Below are 27016 nucleotides of genomic sequence, written 5' to 3'. Positions count from 1 at the left end.
AGTACATTGTTTCTTTGTTTTTTAGGCATTCTTCCTTTATCCATCTCTGCTCTTTCCCAGGCTAGGGCTCACTGGAGAATAAACACCTAATATGCAGTGTGTGTGTGTGTGTGTGTGTGTGTGTGTGTGTGTGTGTGTGTGTCTAATGTCAGATTCCCCTGGAGTAAGAATTGTAAGGAGGAAGGCACTTGTATCTGGCTTAGGTAGTGGAAACCAAACTTGGGCCTTCTGCAAGCATAGAATGTAGTCAAACCTACTTTCTAACCCCTGGCATTGGCCTCTTTATGTACAGTATGAGTAAATGAATACCTCTGCCAGCCTTCACTGCTTAGAATTAGGCTCCAAAGACCCAGTACTCCATATAACTTTAAATAAAGCTGCTTGTATCAGGAGATCTCACCATGTGTGCTCTTGAAGGTGTATTTACGCAGCTCTCTGTAGTTGGCAGTGACAAATGAGCACAGCTTAGGGTTATTTTCATATTTATTGATCCACGCTAAAAAGACCAATATAGTCCTTATGGCAATATGTTATGAGTCTAAAAAAACAATGACAGAATTTATGATGAGTCAGTTACTCGAACCACAGCAAAAATACATTAGAGGGCTTTTTTATGAATGCAAGAATAAATACCATAGCTTCTATATTACTAAAAGCACATCCAATAGCATCACTACTTTATGTTCAGTTAGAAAATCCAGTCCTATACCACCTGGAGTCGTGCTTCTGGCTCCAGAGCTCTGTTCAGATTCGGAAACTGTAAGCAAGTTGCAGAAGCGATTGCTTCCAGGGAGGCAGGGAAAAAAGGAGGACATTAGGAATAATTGATGGATAAGGGATGAGAGGGATCAAAAGAGATGGACTGGGAAGAATTTAATGACTCTGTGGCTTTGCATCTGTCATGGTTTTTGTGCTACATTAGAGTTTCATTATTTTCACATTTTCTGTTTTCATATTTTCCCCATCCCCTTCTTTCTGCTAAATTTACCAAGTAATACAATGTAGATAATGGAGAGCTATTTCTGCAAATGTCATTGAGTTTGTTACTATAAACGAATAAAGCGCGTCAGTGAAGCGTCCCCTCTGGAATGCGTTCTCCATTAGCAGGAAAGTATCGTGTACAAAACGTGCTTTTTATAAAGTCACATAAAAAGGCTGGGGTATAAACACACAAAGATGTAAACTTGTGTGTATTTGCCCCTTTGTTCAATTCCATTTGGTCCAATGATTGTATATCTTGGCTTTGCCGTCTGCATTCTCTTATGAAATTTGGAATTTACCCAGAAATGCCCCTGTCTCAGTTCCTTGGACTTTCTCTTGCCACTGGGTACATTTTCATTCTATGTTGTATATATTTTAGCAATGTGTTAAACATATTTTATGTCTGAATACTTAAGGACACTTACTGAAATGATTTCTTTCATTTACATTTGCATAACTACCATTCTGGAGTAAACATTTATTCAAAATAAGGAAGAATACTTATTCTATTTGATTTCCATGACTGAATCATCATGTAACTTAAAAACCTTGTACTTTGTGTGCCTTAGTTGTCCCAAGTGGAAGTGACCATCTCCCCTGGGCTCATTTTTCCCATGCTGTGTGCATTGTTACAGTCCAAATCAACGTGTATTTTGTGTGACAAAACACAATGTTGACCAATCCCTACACAGCTGTTGGATCAAAGATGTCAGGAGTAAAGCATGGTAGCAGGAAATTCCTTGGGGGTGCAGAGAAGAACAGAAGTATGAAGGGCTGGAGGCTAGAGGAGAGGCCAAGCCTCTCCCTGTTTCCACACACAGACTAGGAACTTCTTTGCTACCTTTCTGCTTTCAGGAACTCATAACCAGTCTACCCACTGACACCTAACATACATTCCAGGTAGATTTCCATAAAGCATTGCATCTAGAGATTACTGGGTAATTGTTCCCTTGTTCCTGGAGTGGAGCACACTTCTGGGGATGTGGGTACACTGGTGAAGAGGCTCTAATCTATGCAGCACTATACCTGCCTGTCTGATGGACCCTGAGTTACCAGAAGCAGAGTGAATATGTCTGTGCTTAGTGTGGTTGCAAGACTGAGTCCTGGGTGAACATTGACCCTTCATAGTGCTAGGATGAAAACCGTCCTCACCTACCTGTTGGTCACTGGCAAGATAATTCCATATCCACAAAGGTTAGGGCCTGTAGGAAGCCAAGTTTCATTATTGGGAAACTGGTAGAATCTGAGGTCTGAATGTCCCTTGTTGGTTTGAATGGTCATTATTTGAAAACTGATAGAACCTGGGTTTTCATGGTCCTGACTCAGTTAATTTACTAGCAAACAAAATCCAAAATGACCTGCCGATATGGTCATCTTGCCTATTACCCTACTAGGGCCATCTTGACACCCCCCAGGATACAAACCCCTTAAAGTTGCAAGCCTAAGCCTCCCATTTTCCTAGGAACTCCATCAGTATCCTAGAGGATAACAGTCAAGGAGACACTAGAAGCCAACCCCTTGTTTTTCAGAATGCTAGGAGGGATGTGTCAGTTTCTTAACCATTCTCAATCACACATGCCTCAATCAGGTAAAGCAAGACTCCTGGCTATGCCTGGACCCCACATCCCCAATATACAAACAGTAACATGCACTTCCAGTCCTGAAGACTGTAAATGAGACCAACCTAAGGCCACGCTGAGGGATCTCCAAGGAAAGGTGCTTCATGTCACCAAGATACCCCTTAGTTTTCCCTATGCAGATTCCTGTCGCCATACACAGCAGCTTAACTCCAGGAATGGTGATTGAATGTTACTGCGAAGTAAGAGACCACCTAGCCTGCTTGCAGTAACAGCTTAAGCATGTCTGCATCTTCTAAATTGTTTACACCGGTGAAGAGCTCACTCCTTTCCATCCTCACATAAGGTGCTCATGTATAACGGCAAACAGGCAGGGCCCACCTAAATCTAGATTCTTGACTTCTCTGTTTTTGATGAGCCTTCCCCATTCTCATCTCTGTGTTGGTGGGGGTAGGTATTGTGGGTTTCACTTCAGTTAGAACCTCAGCCCTAGTTGTGTGCGATAAAAAAGAAAAAAAATTGGGTAGACAATCCTTGAGTAGACATCGACCTGGGCCATTTGGAAAATTCTGCATCTGGAAGCCTAGTTAGACTCCTTACTTGAAGTAGTTCTTCAGAACTGAAGCAGACTGGATCTCCTCTTTATGAGATAAGCAGGTCTCTGTTTGGCACTGGGAGAAACTTGTTGCTTCTATGACAACTAGTCAGATAAGTAGAGAAAGTTTAACCCTGGTCAGAAATAACCTTCAGAAGAGAGGAAAGAGACATCAAAAAACTTAATAACATGTACTGATCTTTTTTTCCTAGTCCCTTTCGTTAACTAGTCTCCTTATGGCCGAGACTGGACCATTAATCCTTTGATCCTAGTCCTGACAATAGGACCCTGCTATCTCTACTACCTACTTAACTGTATAAAATGAAAGACACATACACACACACCCATACACACACACACACACACACACACACACACACACACACACATGCATGCACGAATGCACATCCTGTTTAGTGCCTGAGGGAACGATAAGACCCCTGTCCCAGGATGCGTACATGTAACTTGTGCCCATAGAACCAAGGGAGAATGTAGGCCCTGAGACCTTAGTACAATTGATACCATGTTAGAGGCTTCATTCTGACCTAAGAACCCAGCATGTAGGTCCCAACATCTGCCCAAAACATGAACAAAGATGTCATCCATCAAAGGCCTAGTCCACAGTTCCAGGATCCAGGAAAACTTCAAAGTATACTAACCTTGGTTTTTGGTTTCTGTTGTTACACTTCTTGCTCACCGTTCTCGATAACTGAAGTATGCCAACCAGGGTGTGTGTGTGTGTGTGTGTGTGTGTGTGTGTGTGTGTGCGCGTGCGCGCGCATAAAAGGCAAAGAATGATGAGCTTGGTGTGAAATCTAGCCTCTGACAACTCAGAGTAACGCTTTTAGTTTAATCACTTCTTTTCTTGAGCATCTATATTCTCTTACATCAAAGAACATGGATCTCTTTGCTTAGCTTTGTGCGCAGCGATGTATGAAAAGTATTTGTAAATGCCAGGGAGGCCTCCCAATTTAAGATATTAGACTTATTATCAAACATGAAGGCTGTTATTGTGGAGGAAATGAGAGGACTTGCAATGAAGATACCGTGCCAGCTGAGACCTTGCCAGAATATCTTACCCTGGACTCCTTTGAAATCTGGATTCCAGCTGGACGCCGGTCCCCGATTGACAGCATCATGTTTAAAGCACTACACAGCCCCGCTTCAGTGCTTCACCCTGCCTGTTCATTGTTAATTAAGCCGAACAGAGTGTCAGCGCTTATTCGACCGGACCCTGGACAAACCTGGAATGGTGAGATCTTGAAAAGGATTTAAAATTTGCAAGAGCTGATTTACAACACGTAGGCTTGGAGGTTTGCAAACCTTTCCTTCCCATGGAATGTCAGGTAAAATTGGCATCTTTCCCAAAGAGGAAAAAGCCAAAAGAAATATCCAGCCTTGCTAATGCTGATGGGCATGTGGGTCTTTCAGTGTCACTGAAGCCTTTAGATTTTTACCCCCATGAGACCGCAGTCTTCAGTGAGCCGGAACAAGTGGGAAAGGATTTCAGAGATAACAATGTTATAGTCAGAATGCTAGAGCCAGTCTCGCAGGCCATGGTACCTTTTATATTCCTCACCTTTACAACCGAGAAAGGAGAGAGCCCCTCCCCGCGCCGTTAATCTAATTGAATTGCACAGCTCCCATTCCGGAAAGCTATTGACGGCTTCCTGTTTCTTTGATTTATTTAACCAGTAGGGTCTCTTGACAAAGAGGGATCACATTTCCAACGGTGGAAGTTTGAGAATAAGAATAAGAAGATTATTCCAGTTCCTTGCAATGACTTTCAGTTACAAGATCTCAGCCTGGTCTGGAAGAAACCTGGTTTGATCCCCCTGCCTGGTGATTATGCACCAGAGTCACCACGTTGGTATTGAATTGCCCTGTTTTAAATTTTCAGGAACATAAGTCATCACAGACAGAAGGATTCCCTGCCCTTCTTTAAGGCAGAGCGCAGTCGATTTTTAAAGATTCTACACACAAGGAAATTTACTTTTTTGTCTTTTTCTAATAAGCAGAAGACCCTGGACAAGTGCAGTTAGAGAGAAATGTCACATCACTCAAAATGTATAAGAAACTTTATTGGGAGCATTAATTAGTATCTGACACGCAAGTTAGCTCCAATTTGCACAAGTTCTGGGATGATTTTCAGACATTATTTTGAAAATGTAATGTGTATTTTAAAATATTAGATTGTGGTTTGTTAGGTCAAAATTATAATGAATACATTTCCACTCTCTGAATAATGTTAAAATATCATTTTAATCTGGTGTATATGCATATGCATATGTATGTGCATACGTGTGACTAAATATGTGTGCATGAAACTGTTTATACATGTTTTCTAAAGTTAATTATAAATCGTTTTTATGCCTTAATTGCATTTAGTTTCTTGTTTTTAATAGGCCAGACATAATAATTCTTTGCAATGTTTCCTATCTTCAAAATGGTTAAATTTTCTTATAACAATTTTGCCTACTCTGCCTATTTATTACAACTAAGAGAAGTAGAATGGCCCCGACAGAGAGACACTCATTAATAGACAAGTTATGGGAATTAGAAAAGTCTGTCTGAGCACAAAGCATGGATGGCATTTAGTATCCAAGTCTGCTCTCAGACAAAATTAGCAAGGGCTGAAGTGAAGCTAAAGCCTGCTGGTTGCAAAATTGGAAATTGGTTTCCTGGGGCTTTCTGTAAACTCTTCATTACTTTACTCAATCATGGTTCATTAGCAAGTTAACAGACAGAGGACCAGTGCACACTGGGATACGTGCGGAGTTAAGCCTTCCGTCTCCTTGAGCATCACTTAAAAACTTGAATGTCACAGCAGATTAGGCAGCACATCAGATGGCGTTCTCCTCCAGTGCTGTACGTGGTCAGCAGCAGATCATATCCACTTAACCTCTAGATATTGTCAGGCATTGCTGCTCTGTCCTGTGTGCATTTCGTAGAGCAACAAAAGCTTTAACTCAACGTGACTCTGATGGAGCAGATAAAAAAAAATCTCGAAAGGCGTCAGAGAAAGAAACAACTTGGAGGAACTCAGTTAAGAGAGTCAACTAAAGTAGACTTAATGGGTCCCATTAACTCGGATCTAATTCACTGGAGGAGAAAAAAAAATCTATAGGGACATTAGAGCATTTAAATGTGTTTCTGAAAATGGCTGGACAAACTGCAGTCTTGTTGCATGAAATAGTTTTGTTCGGCTTGAGCAAATGGCTTTGACTCTCAACCTAAAACAATTGGAGTTCTACAGGACACACTTCAGGGAAGCGTGCTTATTACCTTGTACTAAGTGAAAGCTGTAAGAAGAAAATGTGTGGGACTCTGGAAGGTGCACTGGGGCTTCTGGTAAACTTCTACTTTGATTTAATGAGTATTTTTTTATTACTCAGAGCATATGTTATTAAATATTAGTTTAGACTCTTCGTTACTCAGATCTGATACGTGTTTTCTGTTTGGAGACTGTTTACTATGGAGGATATATAGCTTATTGAATATAAGGAAAATTGGGTGTGGGAGAAGGAGGGGAAAGACACCTACAGATGATTGTACATGGCTTTTAAAAGATTGCTGTAGTAATACTTAATCTTCAGCAATAAGCATAGAGGCACACTGCTATTTTACTTAGTCTTTTTAATAGGAGGGAAAATGTCACAAAAACTTAACTTGGCTTTCCTTTGATGCTAAAGTCTCTGCTTTTTCTTTTCACTTTATTTTCAGTTGTATGTGTGTGTTTTTTTAATGTGTTTTAAAATTTGCAGGCTGATCTTCTCCATATCATGTCTTTCTGTTTTTCATGTACATGAGAGAATTTTATGGAATGGCCTCCACACTGTCCTCTAAGGACACAGCTGATTCCTGTCGCCTGATTACATGGGAATGCATCGATTAGGATGAGGTGTTCACTTAAAAACTTTAACCCCCTACAGGCGCTCTATTTAACAGCAAGTAGTTAAGCTCTTAGTATATGCTCATTTACATTCAGGCTACGGCCGTTTTATTACCATGCAGTCTTTGTTGACATCAATAAAGGACTGTAGTTAGTTCCTTTTCAAATTGCTCTATATAAGAATATCCCTGCTGCGAAGTAAAATTACTTCTTTCTCTGACTGACTCTAGATTAAATTACAGAGAACAGAAGTGGCTCAGAAGGAGTCCAAATCGGGAAGGCCCACAGGATTCTGAAGTGGTCTGTGGGCTAGCTTGGGCTATGACGTATCTCCTGGCTTATGTCTAGAAGGATTCATGCTTATCTTCTGTATTGGGTGTAGATTCATCTTGATGGGAGGCGATCATTCAGATTAGGGCCAGGTAGATGTTTGAACTGGCTCTGAGGCTTTTATCATGGATGTGTCTGATTTATTTCATTAGGGGCTGACTCTAAGAAAAAAACCTACATGCTGAGCTGCTTTTCTGTTCTCTCCCCTTTTCACTTACTGGTCTCAGTGGTTCTAATATCTTCTATTCCTTTGTCCAATGAGGTAACTTAGTAGTGTGACAGTTTGGTTTTTGTTATTTTGTTTGCTTGAGATGGGATCACACAGATCCTAGGGTAGGCACAAATTTACTTTGTTGATTGATGAAGGTGATTGTGAACTTCTGACTGCCCTGCCTCTGCTTCCCCCAAGTGCCAGGATTACAAGTGTGCTCCATCACACCCTGCATGTACTGTGCTCCGGGATCAAACTCATGGCTCCCTGGGGGGTAAGCAAGCACCTCACCAATGGAGCTCCATTACCAGTGCCCCGAGTTATGAGTTGAAAATACTCTCGAGTAGTAAAACACTATCACAAAGTCAGTCCTACCTGCATTTATCAGGTTGATGTCTTTTACATTTGTAGTCTTTTACTACTGTTTTAGAATATAAACCCTTGGGAAGCAAGGATTATGGAAGCTTGGATAAAACCTTCTATCCCATCTCTCCTCCCCCTGCTTCTCTTTCCCCCTCCCTCTACCAACTCATTCACTCCCAATTCACCTCCCAGGCGTTCCCCTACACAGGGGCATCAAGCCTTCACAGGACCAAGGACCTCTCCTCTCATTGATGCTCTATTAGGCAATCTTCTGCTTCATATGCAACTGGAGCCATAGGTCTATCTCTGTGTACTCTTTGGATGGTGGTTTAATCCCTGGGAGGTCTGGGGGGGTCTGGTTGGTTGATACTGTTGTTCTTCCTATGGGTCACAAACCCCTTCAGCTCCTTCAGTCTTTTCTCTAACTCCTCCATTGGGGACCCCATTCTCAGTTCAATGATTGGCTGTGAGCATCTGAATCTGTATATGTCTGGCAGAGCCTCCCAGGAGACAGCTATATCAGGCTCCTATCAGCATGCACCTCTTGGCATCCCCAATACTGTCTGGGTTTGGTGGCTGCGTGTGGGATGGGTCCCCAGGGGGGGCAGTCTCTGGATGGCCTTTTATTCAATCTCTGCTCCACACTTTGTCTCCATATTTCCTTGCCTCAACTTGGGAGGTGAGGAAGAAGCCATCTTGGATGTTTGCCATCCCTATTATCTAGTCATGTCCTCTCTTTCTCTGTCTGCTTATCAGGCTATCTGAATCCTCCTTCATGTGCTATTTTCATCATGATCTGCCTTCAAGGTGCTTTTATTACTAACCGCTGTTTCCAAACATCTCAAAAATATTACTCTTCCCTTGTTCAGAGTGCAGAGATCATACTTGAGAACTGGATGCCTGAGGGAAGTAACAATGTGGCTGACATAGCTCTTTAGCGTCCTGTGTCATACCTCTTGCTTGTGTGGTTGAACCACAGTTTGATGAATTTTGACCTAATTTATTTAGTAACACCTAACTTGCAGAGAAATATTTTTGTCTTATTCCCTGAGAACAGCTACTTAATGAATCAATTAATCACCTTCTAAATCAAACCAAATTCTCAATTAATAAAACTGAAGAAATGGAAAGTTCAGGTCCTACATCTTGAATGTGAATATGCATGAGACATAGAGCTAGTCCAACCCAGTGAATAAGTATTGGGTAATAATACTGATAATCGTCTGTTTCAAGAAGAATTGAGCTGTCATTTGTATTAAAGACTAGATGGAAGTCATTAGTTTAGAGCACAGATTATGTTGAGAAATTCTTCATACACAGCTTTTCTATAATTATAAAAGGAAACATGGTAGTGAATTATGTATTTTATTATATATATTATTAATGTTACATATACTGTACTATATATCAATATAATGATTTACTATATATTAATATAACATATAATACAATATATGTAATATTGCTAATATATAATTATTATATATACATATATACACACACACATATATATATGTATATATATATATATATATATATATATATTCTAGAGTGCAATGCAGAATAGCATGAGAAATTACAGATATCTTTGGCCTCTCTCTTGAAGTGAGGTGAGGGTGTAGTACAAGAAATTTAAGCTTATCCCTGACTAGCGTAAAAATAAATGAGACTCAGACTACGGTTATTTTATTTGGTTTTGACAATTACTGGTGGGTAACCCCTAACACACTCTTCTAACTGATGGTCTCGCTACCTCCCAATAGGTTTAGCTCAGATACTTGCTGTTTCTGTTTCTCCTGGCCATGTGCTCACCATCTGTCTCCCCTCGTGGCAGTTTCCTCCTCTCTTCATTCTTCCTCTTTCTCCAATCAGGTCACTCCAAGCCTACCTACCTCTAATCCCTCCAGTAATTGGCTATAGCCAATTTCATTTAACCAGTAGTTTTAAACCAAGGAACAAGGTTTGCGCAACAAAAGCTTGTAAACATAATGTGTCACTTGTAGGTCTAGACTTTTGGGTATTGAGTTTAAGTAGCATAATGCATGGCAACCTCAGTAAGAGGGAGAGATGAGTTAACTCAAGCTAGGGATGTATGGAAAAACAAAAGTCATAGGAAACCTATTGTCTTTTAAGCTAATAAAAAGATCAAATACTAAAAGGGTAGTGGAGATAGCTCAGTGGACAAAGGTACCAGCTTCCAAACCTTATAACCTAACAAACCGTAGATAGGTAGGAGAATGGGCTTTGGTGTAAGGTTGGCTTCCAAGTAGAACTGAGCATCCCTGATTGTGCTCTTGAACTAGGGAGGGGAGCATGGGATAAAGTGCATTTGTCTGGTGTTTACAAGGCTTAGCTTCTGAGCTGGTTCTCCAACAATCTGTGCTACATCCAGCTTCTTATTTACACTTTATTAGCTTTGTGTTTTGTTTTCTGGGAAATCAGTAGAAATGCAAAAAGAGAAATCTAAACAGTGCCAACATCTTAAAATATAGTTCTGTGATCATAAAATCTGATTCTTATCCAAAGTTACTTGTAGATGAAAGAACAAGCTTGTTTAGAGAACTTTAGACTTAACTTGTAAAAAAAAAACACTGATGGTAATTGGTAACTTAACATCTATAGCTACCAAATAAATTATGGAGAGAGAGGAAAATATACTCTATTAAAAATTCTAACTTGCCAGATTGGTGGTGCACACCATCAATCCCAGCACTTGGGAGGCAGAAACAGAGGCAGGCAGATCTCTGTGAGCTCAAGGCTAGCTTAGTCTAGATAATGGCTTCCAAACCATCCTGCTTGCCTAGTGAAAACCCCCACCATCAAATAAAAATGATACTTTTTCAACATCACACAGTAACAACAGAGCAGAAAGGTCACTCAGACAAGCGATGCATTTCATATATAAATTCTTTAACAGGGGAAAATATTCACTTGGGATTTTGCTTACCTACTTTTTAAAAGCTCTGCTTGCAAGTGAACAGAAATGTTTTTATCCAAAAGCATTAAAACTCATTTTCTCTCTATTTGGAAGAAAATTATACCAATATTATATGGAAACTGCATTGAAAATGAGCACGATGCATAGGTCAGTCTCTTTAGATAGGTTAGACTGAAGACTCTACAACCAACCCTCATGTGTGTACTTAAGAAATATGAAAAGATAGAAAAGCAGGAATTTCTCAGAGGAAAATGACTGAAAACCAGCTTTTAGTATACTGAACCAAGATGGCAGAAACAGCTGTACACCAGCTAATCCCTGTGACAATCCCCAAATGCTACGATAATGGCTAGCACTGCCTGGTGAAATTGCCATGTCGCCAGGTGCGACAGCTGAGAACATGATACTTGCATTTCAGATCTAATTGTGTAGCAGTGATATTTTGAACTCTTTGATCTCCATTTCCACCTACTAAGAGTAACTGGTCATTATTATATAAAGTCTATGTTTTGAAGGGTAATTCAGAGGAATGAGTGGACAGGAAATCCTTTTATTAGGGAGAGAAAGTAGAGATTGAAAATATTGCTCAGAGAATGTAAACATGTAAAGTGGTGGAAAATGTAATTTAATTGTAAAATAATCTACAGAGGAGTCAAGGACATTTGACAGCATCAGGTGACGTAAACGTTATGAGTAAGCGTCTTAGAAAGAGGACACGGTTGAGTATCCCTTCTCCAAATGCTTCACTTGGAGTGTTTCAGCGTTCAGATCTGCGTGGAAGGTTGAGATATTTTGTCACAGGACTCACATATAACATGAAGTTCATGGTCTTTTACATACACCTCATAAATTGCCAAAGGTCACTCTGTATAGTATCTTTAGTTCAATGCATTTTGATTTCAACCTGTCATAAGGTCTGATGTGGAATTTTTCTTTTGCAGCAGAACAGAATGCTCTAAAAGTTTTAGATTTTGGATGTTTTAGACATCAGGGGTGTTTGGACTATAATCCTTTTACTGGATATAATGAAAAGAAAACAGAGAATACTCGAAATAAAAAGAGATTGTGCATTCTTTTCAGAATAGCATTTTAAAATAATCCACAATTATTTGCTGACCATAAGAATGTGTACAACTCTGTTTTTAAATTGTATGTATCTCAAAGGGCATATAGTATAAAATAGTGTGGAGTCTATAAATATGTAATGTGCAATAGGACTCTTAGTTTATTTGCAACATGTAAGACCTTTTGTGAAGTCCTAGATAGGTTAATTTCATTGCAAGTCTAGCCTAAAATTATGGTTTAATTTATGTGCTTGGCAGACAATACCCTAATTTTCCACAAGATGTCTGAATTCTACTTCATGGAATTTGTGGCTATTACAAAAGGGGATTGGCATATGGGGATAAGATGATTAAATTGGAGATCAGGTGTTTATCCTGTATTATTTAGGTATGCCCAATTTACTCACACTAGTCCATAGAGACAGAAGTTATTTTTGATGGGTCAAAGAGATGAGATACAAGAAAGAATTCCAAGCCTGAAGGGGTTCAATTTATCAGGGTTGGCTTTGAAATTAGAAGGGCCTGCAAGTAAATACACAAGAGTGACCTATAGAAGCTGGGAAAAACCCTCAGCTGATAATTATCAAGAAAAGCTGTTGGTCATAATCTTTATAAATCTATGAAGCCATGTTTTCAATTTTCCATTTTTATTTTTTACATTAAAGGAGGGGCTCTAGAGATGTTCAGAAGTTAAGAGCACTGACTGCTCTTCCAGAGGACCCATGTTTAATCTCCAGCACCCACATGGTGGTTCATAGCCATCTGTAATTCCAGTTCCAGGGGCTTTGATGTTCTCTTCTGGACTCCAGTGGCATGGGCCACACATGTATACATAGAGGCCATACACATAAATTTTTAAAAAAATAATAAACATTTAATAATAATAATAATAATAATAATAATAATAATAATAATAATAGAAAAAACAGAGGTTCCCTTTGAGGACTTTTAGCCTTAATAAAATAATTTATAAATGAACTCAAAAAGAAACTCAAAGATAATTTTATTCAAATTTAAGAGAAAACCATGCAGGTTGGGGAAAATTCAGTAGCCAGCAGTGCAGGGAAAATCAGCCTTTTAAGTTGGGAAGAAAAAGAAATAGTTCATATTGATAAAAATCATGGAAGAGGTCATGAATTAAGGAGGGAGTAGGACCATAGCAGGCATTGGATTTGGTGGGGAGGGGTTTAAGAATAATGAAAACACAGTCCTCATGTATGAAATCCTCAAAAACTCAAAAATGCTAAACAGTAGCTATAGTAGCAGCAATAGAAGAGGAGGAGGAGAAGGAGGGGGAGAAAGAAGAGGAAGAAGAGAAGAGAGAAGGAGGAATGCCTTAGGGTTTCCATTGCTATGATGAGACACCATGACCAAGGCAACTCTTTATTTTTTTAAATCTTATATTGGTTATTTTATTTACATTTCAAATGTTATCCCCTTTCCTGGTTTCACCCCCTAAAGTCCCCTATCCCACCTCCTCTTCCACCCCTTCCCCCACCCACACACCCACTCCTGCATCACCACTATAACATTCCCTTACTTTGGGGCAACAATCATTCATTCACAGGACCAAGGGCCTCCCCTCCCATTGATGCCAAATAAGACCATCCTCTGCTACATTTGCATCTGGAGCCATGGGTCCTTCCATGTGTATTCTTTGGTTGGTGGTTTAGCTCTGGGGGACCCGGTTGGTTGGCATTGTTGTTCTTTCTATGAGGTTGCAAACCCCTTTAGCTCCTTCAGTCCTTTCTCTAATTCCTCCATTGGAGTCCCTGTGCTCAGTCCGATGGTTGGCTGCAAGCATCCTCATCTGTATTGGTAAGGCTCTGGCAGAGCCTCTCAAGAGACATCCATATCAGGCTCCCGTTAGCAAACACTTCTTGCCATCAGTAATAGTGATTGCATTTGGTGGCTGCATATGGATGGATCCCCAGGTGAGGCAGTCTCTAGATGGCCTTTCCTTCAGTTTCTGATCCACTCTTTGTCCCTGTATTTCCTTTAGACCCAAGCAATTCTGAGTTAAAATTTTGAGAAGGATGGGTAGTCCCCCATCCCTTAAGGGGGGGTCTTGCCTAACTCTGAATATGCCTTTGATGGGCATTCTCATCCCTTTGAGTTCTGGGAGCCTCTTGTTCTCCAGGCATCTGGACCTTGCTGGTGGCTACCCATATTTGCTCATCCCTCATTGCTACACACCTCTGTTCAAATTCCTGACCCTCTGTATATCATCCCCTTTCCTCCTACACCTGATCCTGCCCCCTTTTTTCTCTCCCCCTCCTCTCTTCCTCACAAGTCCCTCCTACTCTTTGCCTCCTATAATTATTTTGCTCCCCCTTCTAAGTAGGACTGAAGCATCCAAACTTTGGTCTTTCTTCTTGAGTTTCATATGGTCTGTAAGTTGTATCATGGGTATTTTGAGCTTTTTGCCTAATATCCACTTATCAGTGAACACATACCATGTGCTTTCTTTTGTGACTATGTTACCTCACTCTGGATGATATTTTCTAGTTCCATCCAATTGGCTAAGAATTTCATGAAATCATTTTTTAATGGCTGAGTAGTACTCCATTGTGTAGATGTACCACATTTTCTGTGTCCATTCCTCTGTTGAAGGGAATCTAGGTTCATTCTAGGTTCTGGCTATTATAAATAATTCTACTATGAACGTAATGGAGCATGAGTCTGTGTAATATGTTGGAGCATCTTTTGGGTATATACCCAAGAGTGGTATAGCTGGGTCCTTGGGTAGTACTATGTCTAATTTTCTGAGGAACCACCAGACTGATTTCCAGAATAGTTGTAAGAGCTTGCGATCCCACCAACAATGGATGAGTGTTCCTCTTTGTGTACATCCTCGCCAGCATCTATTGTCACCTGAGTTTTTTCTTTTCTTTTTTTTTTTTTTATTAACTTGAGTATTTCTTATATACATTTCAAGTGTTATTCCCTTTCCCGGTTTCCGGGCAAACATCCCTCTCCCCCCTCCCCTTCCTTATGGGTGTTCCCCTCCCAACCCTCCCCCCATTGCCGCCCTCCCCCCATAGACTAGTTCACTGGGGGTTCAGTCTTAGCAGGACCCAGGGCTTCCCCTTCCACTGGTCACCTGAGTTTTTGACATTAGCCATTCTGATTGGTGTGAGGTAGAATCTCAGGGTTGCTTTGATTTGCATTTTTCTGATGACTAAGGATGTTGAACATTTTTTTAGGTGCTTCTCAGACAATTGAGGTTCCTCCATTGATATCTTTATTTAGCTCTGTATCCCATTTAATAGGTTTATTTGGTTCTCTGGTGTCTAACTTTTTAAGTTCTTTGTATGTATTGGATATTAGTCATCTATTGGATGTAGGGTTGGTAAAAATCTTTTTCCAATATGTAGATTGCTATTTTGTCCTGGTGAAAGTGTTCTTTGCCTTACAGAAGGTTCAATTTTATGATATCCCATTTTTCAATAGTTGGTCTTAGAGCCTGAGCCATTGGTGTTCTGTTCAGGAAGTTTTTCCCTGTGCCAGTGTGTTCGATGTATTCGAGGCTCTTTTCCACTTTCTCTTCTAATATATTTGTTGTATCTAGTTTTATGTGGAGGTCTTTGATTCACTTGGGCTTGAGCTTTGTACAAAATGATAAATATGAATCAATTTGCATGCTTCTACATGCAGAGGAAACACTTAAGCCAGCAACATTTGTTGAATATGTTGTCTTTTTTCCACTGGGTGGTTTTAACTTCTTTGTCAAAGATCAAGTGATGGTAGGTGTGTGGGATTATTTCTGGGTCTTCAATTCTATTCCATTGATCTACCTACTTGTCTCTGTACCAATACCGTGTGGTTTTTATTACTATTGCTCTGTAGTAGAGCTTGAGGTCAGGGATGGTGATTTCCCCCAGAAATTCTTTTATTTTTGAGAATAGTTTTCACTATCCTGGGTTTTATTTTGTTTTATTCCAAATGAATTGAGTATTGCTTTCTGTCTCTGAAGAATTGTGTTGGAATTTTGATGGGATTGCATTGAATCTGTAAATTGCTTTTGGCACCATGGCCATTTTTACTATCTTTATGATCCATAAGCATGAGAGATCTTTCCATCTCCTGAGGCCTTTTTCAATTTCTTTCTTCAGAGACTTGAAGTTCTTGTCATACAGATCTTTCACTTGCTTGGTTAGAGTCACACCAAGATATTTTATATTAATTGTGACTATTGTGAAGGGTGTTGTTCCCCTAATTTCTTTGCCAGACTGTTTATCCTTTGAGTAGAGGAAGGTTACTGATTTGTTTGAGCTAATTTTATGTCTAGCCACTTTGCTGAAGTTTTTATCAGCTGAAGGAGTTCACTGCTTGAATTTTTGGGGTCACTTAAGTATACTATCATATCATCTGCAAATAGTGATATTTTGACTTCTTTGTTTCCAATTTGTATCCCTTTGATCTCTTTTGTTGTCTAATTACTCTGGCTAGAACTTCAAGTACTATATGAGTAAATAGGGAGAGAGTGGGCAGCCTGAGGCAACTCTTTAAAGGACAGCATTTAAAGGTGGGTGGCTTATAGTTCCAGAAGTTCAGTCCATTTTCATCATTTCGGGAAGCATGGCAGTGTACATGGTACTAGAGAATGAGCCAAGAGTTCTACTCCTTGATCCAAAGGCAGTCAGGAGAAGACTTAGCATCCTCAGGCAGATAGGAAGAGGGTCTCAAAATCCACCCCCACAGTGACACACTTCCTCCAACAAGGCCACACCCACTCCAACAAGACCACACCACCTAATAGTGCCACTCTGTGTGCCAAGCATAATCAAACCACCTTAGGGAGGAGGAGAAAAGGAGTAGGAAGGAGAAGAGAAGAGAAGAGAAGAGAAGAGAAGAGAAGAGAAGAGAAGAGAAGAGAAGAGAAGAGAAGAGATGGAGCAGGAAGAAGGGGAGGAGAAGGTGGAAGAGGAGGAGTGAAAGGGCAGGAAAGGTGGGAGGAGAAGGAATAAGAGAAGGAGAAAGGCAGACTGTAAGAATAGAAATGGGCCAGTAAGCTGAGCAATTAGTCTCCAGAGCATCCATCTTCACTACATATCATAACAGTCTTCCTCCTATTCACATTCTGCTGGCTTTCTATGGATGCTCTAAAGAGCTTCCAGTCTTGCTCTGCAAAGCAGGCTTGTTTAACGTCAATGTTGCTGTAGCCTTTTCAGTTCCTACTCTTCTATCTCTATGAGACATCTCCATATTTATATCACGGAACTTTAATGAGGTGTCCTCTCGCCTGTCTCCTACCTTGTAGATCTCTGCCTGGAAGGCACCATGGAAAACTGCTTTTATATTCTTGGGAGAGTATTGGCTAGCTAGGTGGTGTGTGCTTTTATCTCTAGCTTTGTCTAACCAGCTACAGAATGTTGATTATTGATTATCCACCATGAAAAATGTTGATCTTTAAATTCCTAATTTAAAATCCTTTGCTTTTGTATTTACTTTCGATTCCAATTTATGTAGCCAATATTGCAACCAAGGAAGTGAATGTTTTTTAATTAAGACACTTGTGCCCCTCTTTGGCTATCAGACTACTAAAACAATGGGCACCATGGAATAGAAATGTCCCCAGGACTCTTAAAAGAAAGGGTTGAAGGTGACGCCAGCTGGAGGATAAGTTTATCTCCCAGGAAGAGATTTCACATTTTGTGACAACTTGCAGTTTTGATTTGCGGGAAAGACTGGAACTAAGACTATGATTTGTTAGTAATGTTTAAGACCGTACATTGCCCAGAATTTCTCAGGTATTATTTCTGTTATTTCTAGTTTGCCTTTCTGTTGCTGGAACTCAAGGCACTAATCTGGAAGCAGGAATTACAGACCATGAAGTGACACTGATTGCTAGCTTTCTTTCCATGACTTGCCTAATGAGTTTTCTGATGCAACCCAACACAGGGGTAGCACCACCCACAGTGGCCTAGACCCTCCCATATCTATCATTATTCAAGAATGATGCTTCACAGACATGACCAATCAAACGGAGGCATTTCCTCATTGGTGTGAGGCTCCATCTATCGGTGTGTGTCAAGCTGACAGTCAAGATCAGCCACTTTGGGGGAGTTGGAGGAAGTGAAGAGGAAGAGAAATGATATAACTCTTTTTTTAATTCAAAGTTTAAAAAAATCAGCCATCATAGTATTCTTTTCTTTGTCCTGCATTTCAGTCTAAGTCTCATGTCAGTACATAAGTTAGACTTAGACTTTCACTGTTGCTTGTGTCTAATTGGTGTATTGAAGACAGAGGTGTCAGAGACCAAACATTTACCCTTACAAACTCTGCAACAATTTATCTCTCTGACTACAGAGAAGATTCGAATAGGAAACCTGGTCCTGCCTCCTCTTCCTACTTCTTCTATTTATTTCTACAAAGAAGCAGGGAGAGTACTGTAGCATATGAAAGGAATGGGGTTTCTCACTCAGGAGTCCAAATGATTCCTTTTTTTGGGCCAGAAGCTTGCAATTTCAATATGATCAACATTTTCCATGAAGACTGTTTACACGGAGATGACATTCCTCTTATATTTTCAGATAAGAAGCTAAAATAACAATGAGCCCTATGAGCTTCCAATGTGGCCTTTCTCTTTTACCAACAATATGCTTTCACTCTTCTGAGAATCTCACACATATGGTATGAATGTTGTTCATAGTAAAAAACATCCTACCTTCCCATGTAATCACTGTGGTCTAGGGACCTTATCGTTTGTAATACTCTCCAATACACCTCAGGAAAAATTTCCCCAGCAACACTTGGAACGTAACTCCACAGCCAACCAAAGTCATATGCCAGGACAACTGGGAATATGTGGGCACTTGTTCAATGGGATACCTGTGGATGTCAGAAGGCAACTATTAGGAATCGAATCTCTTCTCCCATTATGAAGTTTCAGGAATCAAAGTCAAGTCATCAGGCTCAGCATCAGCTGAATTTACCCATTGAACTATAGCTCTGTAAGGAAAACTAAATGTGACTCTCCTTAGAGAATCTCATGCTAATAGCTTATCCTTTCTCTGAGTATCACTCTATAGTTTAAGCTCAATAGTTAACCTGTGGTAAACGATATTAATTTTAGTAAATTTTGTTTTAATAAATATAATAAAAGCACTCTGCTTCATTCTGGTTCATCCTGAGTTCTTTTCTGCAGTGAAGTCAAGGGCCCACATTCACCTGAGTACATGTCTCTGTGGAGAATGGAGCTCCTCAGTTTGTTGGTGTGAAGGCTGGTCTCTGTGTCTCCTACTAGGCTGCCTCTAACATAAACTATTTCAAATAATCTCCTAAGAGTCAGTAGCATGGGTTCTGCATGGAAGGACAGAATTCTTCCTTACTTGATTTTTTTTTTATCCTTCATTTCATGATATACTTAGAATGTAGACATTTAAGCCTGATTTCTTTTTTCTTAGAAACTTGAAAACATTTATTCCATTGGTTTCTGAGATCCAATTTGCCGATGGGATATAGTATATTTAAATGAGAGTTCTATTTCTTCGTAGTAGTTTCATGATTTTTATCTTTATCTTGGTTTCTAAAATGTTATGTGGGCACGTCAAAGTATGAGAATTGCTGTCGTTATTGCTTCAGAGATTTTCAGTTTAAATATTTGTGTGCAGAACTTACTCAGCTCCCATTATTTCCTACATTCTTCACATTTCTTCTTTCTCAATAACTACAAAGAAAAGATAGGTCCAGCTCCTGTATGTTCGTTGGGTGTGGTTCAGTCTCGGAGAGCCCCAAGGATCCAGGTTAGTTGAATCTGTTGGTCTTCATGTGGAGTTCCCTTGGCTTCTCTGCACATATGTAGCAGATGTCCAGCTTGGTCTTCATGTGAGTTACAAACAACTGTGGAGCAGTGGTATCCCAAAAACTATTGCCTGTACATGGATATATTCTTTTGGCTGGGCTGCCTTGGTTGACCTCAGTGGGAGAGGATGTGCCTAGTCCCACAGAATCTTGATGTAACAGAGTGGGGAAATAGTTAGAGAGACTCCCACCTGCTCAGAGGAGAAGGGGAGGAGGGATTGGGGAAGAATGTAGGATGTAAAGTGAATAAGTAAAAGTAAAAAAAAAACAAGGAAGTATTTTTAAAAAGATAAAAGATAGCTAGAGAAAAACTCAGAATAACTGAAGTTCCATGTAAAATGTAAGAATGGGAAAATATTGCCTTTAAAACAAATTAAGCAAATGTTATATTAAAATATAATTAATATGCTTTTGAGGAATATAATATATGATAACACTGTGAATTATGTGTTTAAATACACAGAAAAACTAACTATATACACTCAACCCCTAAACTATTATACAAGAAGAAATAGGCAACATAACTATTTTACAGAACAGTGCGAAGGTTATCAACTATAAGCTTATAGGCCAAGAGTATTGTGCAATAACATTACCATACGATGCTGATGTTTTTTCTCATCTTATATATACAGAAGCTTAATGTTGACGATTTTAAGTGGTAACCATGGGTCAAGCAACTATGGTACTATAAAGCTGGTTTACAAATTCAAGCACCTCTAGTTTTAGGGTGTGGGGGCTTTGCAGCTCTTTCAGAGTAATCTGTTATCTTCCCTAATATGCATTTACCCCTTCTCTTCTACTGTGGCAACACCCTTGCTCTTTGAGCAATATCTTTGACAGTACATACTGAGAAGTGGAGAATTATGGATAATTTCAAAGTTGAAGAAAGGGCTAAACAGCACCGCCATGAATGGTGGTGTTGTTTTAAATCACCTATTCACTTACTGAATAATTTCAAGTTGTATTCATGTGACATTTCATACCCTCACAGATCTCTAACAGTGAACATTTTTTTAGATCACTTCAATGTTGTTATGACACCTACTGGAGTCATCTAATGGAAGTCAATATCCAGCAAAGATAATAATTTCCCAATTGTTCTTAAGTTGCGTCTTATGGGCCACACAGTACAAAGATATGTTGGATGTTAAGCTTTTTCATGAGAAAGGTCCTCCTCAGCTTTTAATGGAAATTATTTGAGGCAATATGTTCAATATATAACATGAATCACTTGGTGAAGTTGTCATATTGTTTTTCTTATGTTATGAAATAAGACTTATTGTGTCAACTTGAGGTTTATGACATGGTATTATGAGACTCTCACAGATAATAAAGTTGCTACTATACTGGAGGAGATTAACATAGCTGTCATCTTATATCCTTATTCTCTGACAAGTTAAATTCTTCTTAGCCAAAGTCCATAATCCAGTGCAATTTCATCAGCTCTATAGGCTCATTAGGTTTCTAGAGTTAGTAATTCTACACAATCTGCTAAGTTTACCTAAGACCCTCTAGTTCCTGCCAGCCTGGACTGTTACCTAAAATCTAGTGTTTTGGTATCTCTCTCTCTCTCTCTCTCTCTCTCTCTCTCTCTCTCTCTCTCTCATTCTTTTCGCCATTCATATGTTGAAAGTCATCTGTGCTCTTTCTGTTTCTTGACTACTATGGATAGGGTAGGTAGGAACATGGCTAATCCAGTATCTGTTGAGTAGGATGCTGAGTCCTTTGGGCAAATGCCAAAGAGCAGTATGGCTGCATGATATAGGAGATTACAGTTTAGACTTCTGGGGTTTCATCACACTGATTTCCAGAGTGCTACCTCTTCATCCTCAGCAAAAGCAAACGAGGGTTCCTCTGTCTCCACCACTTCTCCACTTGCCTGCGTGTATTTTCAGTTGTTTGAATGGAGCTTCCCCTTGTAAATCCTCAGGCCTACATCAAAGTAGGTGAACCTTTTAGCTCTCAACTTGTTCAACTGCAGCAGGGTTTTCTTTTTGTTTTTTTTAATTGAGATTAAATTGAGATCATTCCAGGAGATATGAGTATTTATAATTCTTATACAGATATTGTTTCTTTTTTCCTTCAATATTGTTTAACCATATAGGATACAATGAGAAAATAAAGGAGATGGGAGAAAATTGCTCCAGCAAAAAAGTACAAAACCAATAAAACCAGAAGCACCAGCAAGGTCAGCATTTTCCTTGACTGTGACACAATTTGTTTACTCTACTCTTTCTTTGAAAAAGAAAAAAAAGAAAGAGCTTCCTAATTTTGTCTTTTAGAAGCTTGTTTAAATTAATTGCATGCAATGCTTAATTAGTTAACTAATAGGCAATAGGCTTATCTTAGCAGCTGACATTTGTACCCTGGTTAAGCTCTAGTTGGACAAGGATACCACCTCCATACCTAAATAACACCTAAATAACACTTGTTTTTTAAAAAGAGTTTGAACTTCAAAATAATATTCAAAATTATTTCATCATACTTTTTGTGGGTCACCTTTAATGTTAAGTGTTTCAACTGGAACTTCCAGGACATTGATAGACTCTTCAGCAAATTTCTCCTAAATGACACCAGAAAGTCCCAGATGCCAGGAAAGCAAGAGGTTCTCAGGACACAACAGGGTAAGATTAACTGAAATACCCAACACAGGTGAGGGAGTACTTGTTGAGACCATATATATCCAGAGGTTAGGCCCAGACAGCCCCCAGCTGAGGGATCGGACCACCCACTCATCTCCGAAGTTTTAACCCAGAATTGCTCCGGTCTAAAGGAAATATAGGGATAAAGAGTGGAGCATAAACTGAAGAAAAGGCCATCCAGAGATTGCCCCACCTAGGGATCCATCTCATATGCAGCCACCAAACTCAGACACTATTGCTGATGTCACGAAGTGCATGCTGACAGGAGCTTGGTATAACTGTCTCCTGAGAGGCTCTGCCAGAGCCTCACAAATACCGATGCAGATGCTAGCAGCCAACCATCGGACTGAGCCCAAGGACCCTAATGGAGGAACTAGGGGAAGGACTGTAGGAACTGAAGGGGTTTGCAATCCCATAAGAACAACAATACCAACCAGCCACTCCCCCCCCAGCCGACCCCCCGTGGACAAAGAGTACATATGGAGGGACCCATGGCTTCAGCCTCATAAGTAGCGTTTGGTCCTGTGAAGGCTAGATGCCCCAGTGCATGGGGAATGCTAGGGCGGGATGGCGGGAGAGGGTGAGTGGGTGGGTGGGAGGGTGGGGGAGAGCACCCTTATAGAAGAAGGGGGAGGAGGGATGAGATATAGGGCATTTGAAGAGGGGAAACTGGGAAAAGGGATAACGTTTGAAATGTAAATAAATAAAATATTCAATAAAAAAGAATAGGTATGTTATATTTAGTAGGAAAGGTTCTCGGAAGACACACATACCAATTTGTTTTTTTTTATGGATATTTCTTTATTTACATTTCAAATGTTATTCCCTTTCCCGGTTTCCTGCCCATAATCCCCCTATCCCCTCCCCTTCATCTATAAGGATGTTTTCGCTCCCCATCCATCCCCGTCCTTACAGCCTCCCCCTGACAATCTCCTAAACCCTTTGCAGGACAAAGGGTTTCTCCTTCCATTGGTGCCCAACAAGACCATCTGCTACATATGCAGTTGGAGCCCTGGGTCAGTCCATTTATAGTCTTTGGGTAGTGGTTTAGTTCCTGGAAGCTCTGGTTGGTTGGCATTGTTGTTTTTATGGGGTTGCAAGTCCCTTCAGTTCTTTCAGTCCTTTCTCTAATTCCTCCAACGGTGGTCCCATTCTCAGTTCAGTGGTTTGCTGCTAGCATTCGCCTCTGTATTTGACATGTTCTGGCTATATCTCTCAGGACTCTATATCCGGTTCCTGTCAGCCTGCACTTCTTAGCTTCATCAATCTTATCTAGTTTTGGTGGCTGTATATATATGTAGGCCACATGTGGGGCAGGCTCTGAATGACCGTTCCTTCAGTCTCTGCTCTAAACTTTGCCTCCATATCCCCTCCTTTGGATACTTTTGTTCACCCTTTTAAGAAGGAGTGAAGTATTCTCATTTTGGTCATCCTTCTTGAGCTTCATGTGGTCTATGGATTGTATCCTGGGTAATTTGAGCTTTTGGGCTAATATTCATACCATGTGTGTTTTTCTGTGATTGAGTAACCTCACTCAGGATGATATTTTCTAGTTCCATCCATTTGCCTACGAATTTCATGAATTCATTGTTTTTGATGGCTGAGTAATATTCCATTGTGTAGATGTATCACATTTTCTGTATCCATTCCTCTGTTGAAGGGCATCTGGATTCTTTCCAGCTTCTGGCTATTATAAATAAGGCTGCTATGAACATAGTGGAGCACGTGTCTTTGTTATATGTTGAAGCATCTTTTGGTATATGCCCAGGAGAGGTATAGGCCAATTTGTTCCTCACAATGAAAATATCAGAATTTGCAAAAGAGTCAATTTCTCTAAGTTTTATGGAAGCTACTGTTTGTTCTTTGGTGATTGTAGTGTTATCTACAGAGCTGTTGTATCTCAGTGATTTGGCAAGCCATAAGCTGTAGTGTAGATGCAAACACTCCAGATGGCTGTGATACAATGTCCTATGAATGTGTAGCAGACCTACTGTTAGAAAATTGAGAGACCGTTTGGGTTTTTTCTTATTCTCTTATGAGAAAAATATTTTCTTCCTTTCTTTTATGACACCCACCCCTTATCTGTATGGAAGCTTTTGCTACAGCAATTCATTACAGGTTGTTTTTAATAACCCTCTAAACTGATCCACACCTCCAGAAAATATTTATGTCCAGTTTACATATACATCTCCTGAGAGAAGATTGTAGCAAACCATGGCTTAAAGGAACATGTAAATTTAAACTTGATATCTTGTTTATGCATATGACCTTAACTTGTAAAATTTCTGAATTGGAGTATTAATATTTTAGGATATATATCAATAAGTGTTCTTTTGAAATATTTAACTGTTGAACACCCAGTAGCATGCAAAAGTAATCATTAAAGTTTCTTGTGTTATTTGCTTCATGCATATAGTTCTACGCATGACCCAGTTTTGTGCATGATCAAGTTCTGTTTATAGTAGCTACAGAATATATATTTTGCTTAATTGACTTAGCTTGAAAGTATCCTTGCCAGTGGCATATAGTTTAAGGTAGAGATGTCTATATTAACCAATTAGAAGAACAAATAACCTCAGAAATGACGTGGATATTGTTTTATAACTGGATATAAAATGAAAAATTGCTTAGGTGAAAATTTTGAATTCTAAATTATATTGACAAAGGAAATACAGACATAGGAAAATGATACTTATAAAATACTAGCATAGTAATTTATAGAGAAAAAATACGAGCTTTGGTTCATTTTGCTTAAAATTTGCTTTAATTTGCTACTCTGCTTTTCTTTTTATCACAATTATCAATTCCTTTACATTGTTATTGCTTTGTGAATTTCTCTAAAAATTAATACTCTTACACCATGCAATGACTAATATTCTTCTAAATGTGTATATATTCACATATTTATGTATGTATGTTCACACAAATATGTATGTATATATGCTCATAACTTCTGCATACTATCATGGTGTTAATAGATTTTAGCTTTTATAATATATACATATATATTACATTTTATGTATACATATATGCATATATTACAGATGCTAAAACCTATCGAACACTACGATAATATGCAGAAGTTACAATCACTAGCAACGGCCATATTTATTTGCCTACATTTTGATATGTTGCTCATCAGATGCTGAAATAGACTTTTCAAATTTGCCAACAACACCAAAAAATGGAATAGAATAGAAAGAATAGGAAGCAAGTGCACAGCTGTAGAGTCCAGAGATGGCTCCATTACCTCAGAGAATGAGATAGTTCCATGTGATGAGGGAAATAATAAGTCAAAAACTTAAATGATTCTGACTGTACTTGTATAGTTATTTTCACCATATGACTGGTCGTGTTGACAAACTACGGTCTAAATGTTTATGTTTATGCCTATTCACCTGCCCTGATCAATGTGGGGACTCAACTGATCAAAGTATTGAGAATAAGTGCCTTTGACTACTAAGCCCTGAATAGGACATCGACATCAATTTCCCATCTGCCAACCACCACTAGGCTCAGGGACAATCACTAAAAGGAGGCAAGGAAGTTGGGGAGGACTGTTATGGAAGCCTGTCTTCTCGTTGTGACACGAGTACTGTACTCATGGCATCTCAGAGTATGTTCCTACTAGCATCCATGAGTTTGGTTCCCTGCATGGATGTCAGGGAGCTCATAGTCACCTACAATTCCAGCTTGCAACCAGTTGTAATTCTAACTTTAGAGGCCCTGATGCTTCTGTTTCCCTGCACATCCACACTCATATGCACAGTGCCTTCCTCAGCAAAACACATAACACATAATTCAAGATATGTCTAAAACCAATTTTAAACTGCTATATGGAGGCAAAACTTCTCAATCACATTATTTACATGATTTAGAAACTGGTCCTAGAAAAATATGCATGCAGTGGTAGATCTCTCTACTCACAGTCCTAGAGATGCTAAGGGCTATGAATCCAGCATGGACTACTTAGGAAGACCCTGTCAAAAAATTATTGACTATGACAAACGCTATAAGCCATTTTGCATAATTCCAATTTATTTTGAAATGTGATTATTTCTGTCCTGGGAATTCACAATTTGAATAAAAATTCAGGATGAATTAATGTGTCGTGTTCAGATAAGTCTATGTCTCTGGAGGTTCATGCTTTCTTGACTTTGTTTATGCTGTTTGGTATTGGGTCAATATCTGTCTTCTCTTGATGGACTGTCAGTGTAGCGGATTCCTAGAATACTTGTGCCTGAGAGAGCACAAAGGGAAGTTACCAGGAGGAAGGAAGGAGAGAGAGAGAGAGAGAGAGAGAGAGAGAGAGAGAGAGAGAAGTAAGTAGGGTAATTTTATTATTTTAATGTAACATATTTTCAAAGGATACTATAGTAAAAGATACTTTCATTGGTGTGTGTATATGTGTGTATATGTGTGTGTGTGTGTGTCTGTCTGTCTGTCTGTCTGTCTGTCTCTCTCTCTCTCTCTCTCTCTCTCTCTCTGTGTGTGTGTTTGTGGGTGTGTTTACGTATGTATGTATGTGTGTATTACTGGATATTGGTCCTGGAGTCTCATGCATGCTAGGCAAGTGCTTTACCTTTGAGCTTTAGACCCAAGCCAATTTGTTGT

Source organism: Rattus norvegicus, chromosome 9 (genome assembly GCF_036323735.1).
Source record: "Rattus norvegicus strain BN/NHsdMcwi chromosome 9, GRCr8, whole genome shotgun sequence".
NCBI lineage: Eukaryota > Metazoa > Chordata > Mammalia > Rodentia > Muridae > Rattus > Rattus norvegicus.
Note: the sequence above shows the minus strand (reverse complement) of the source record.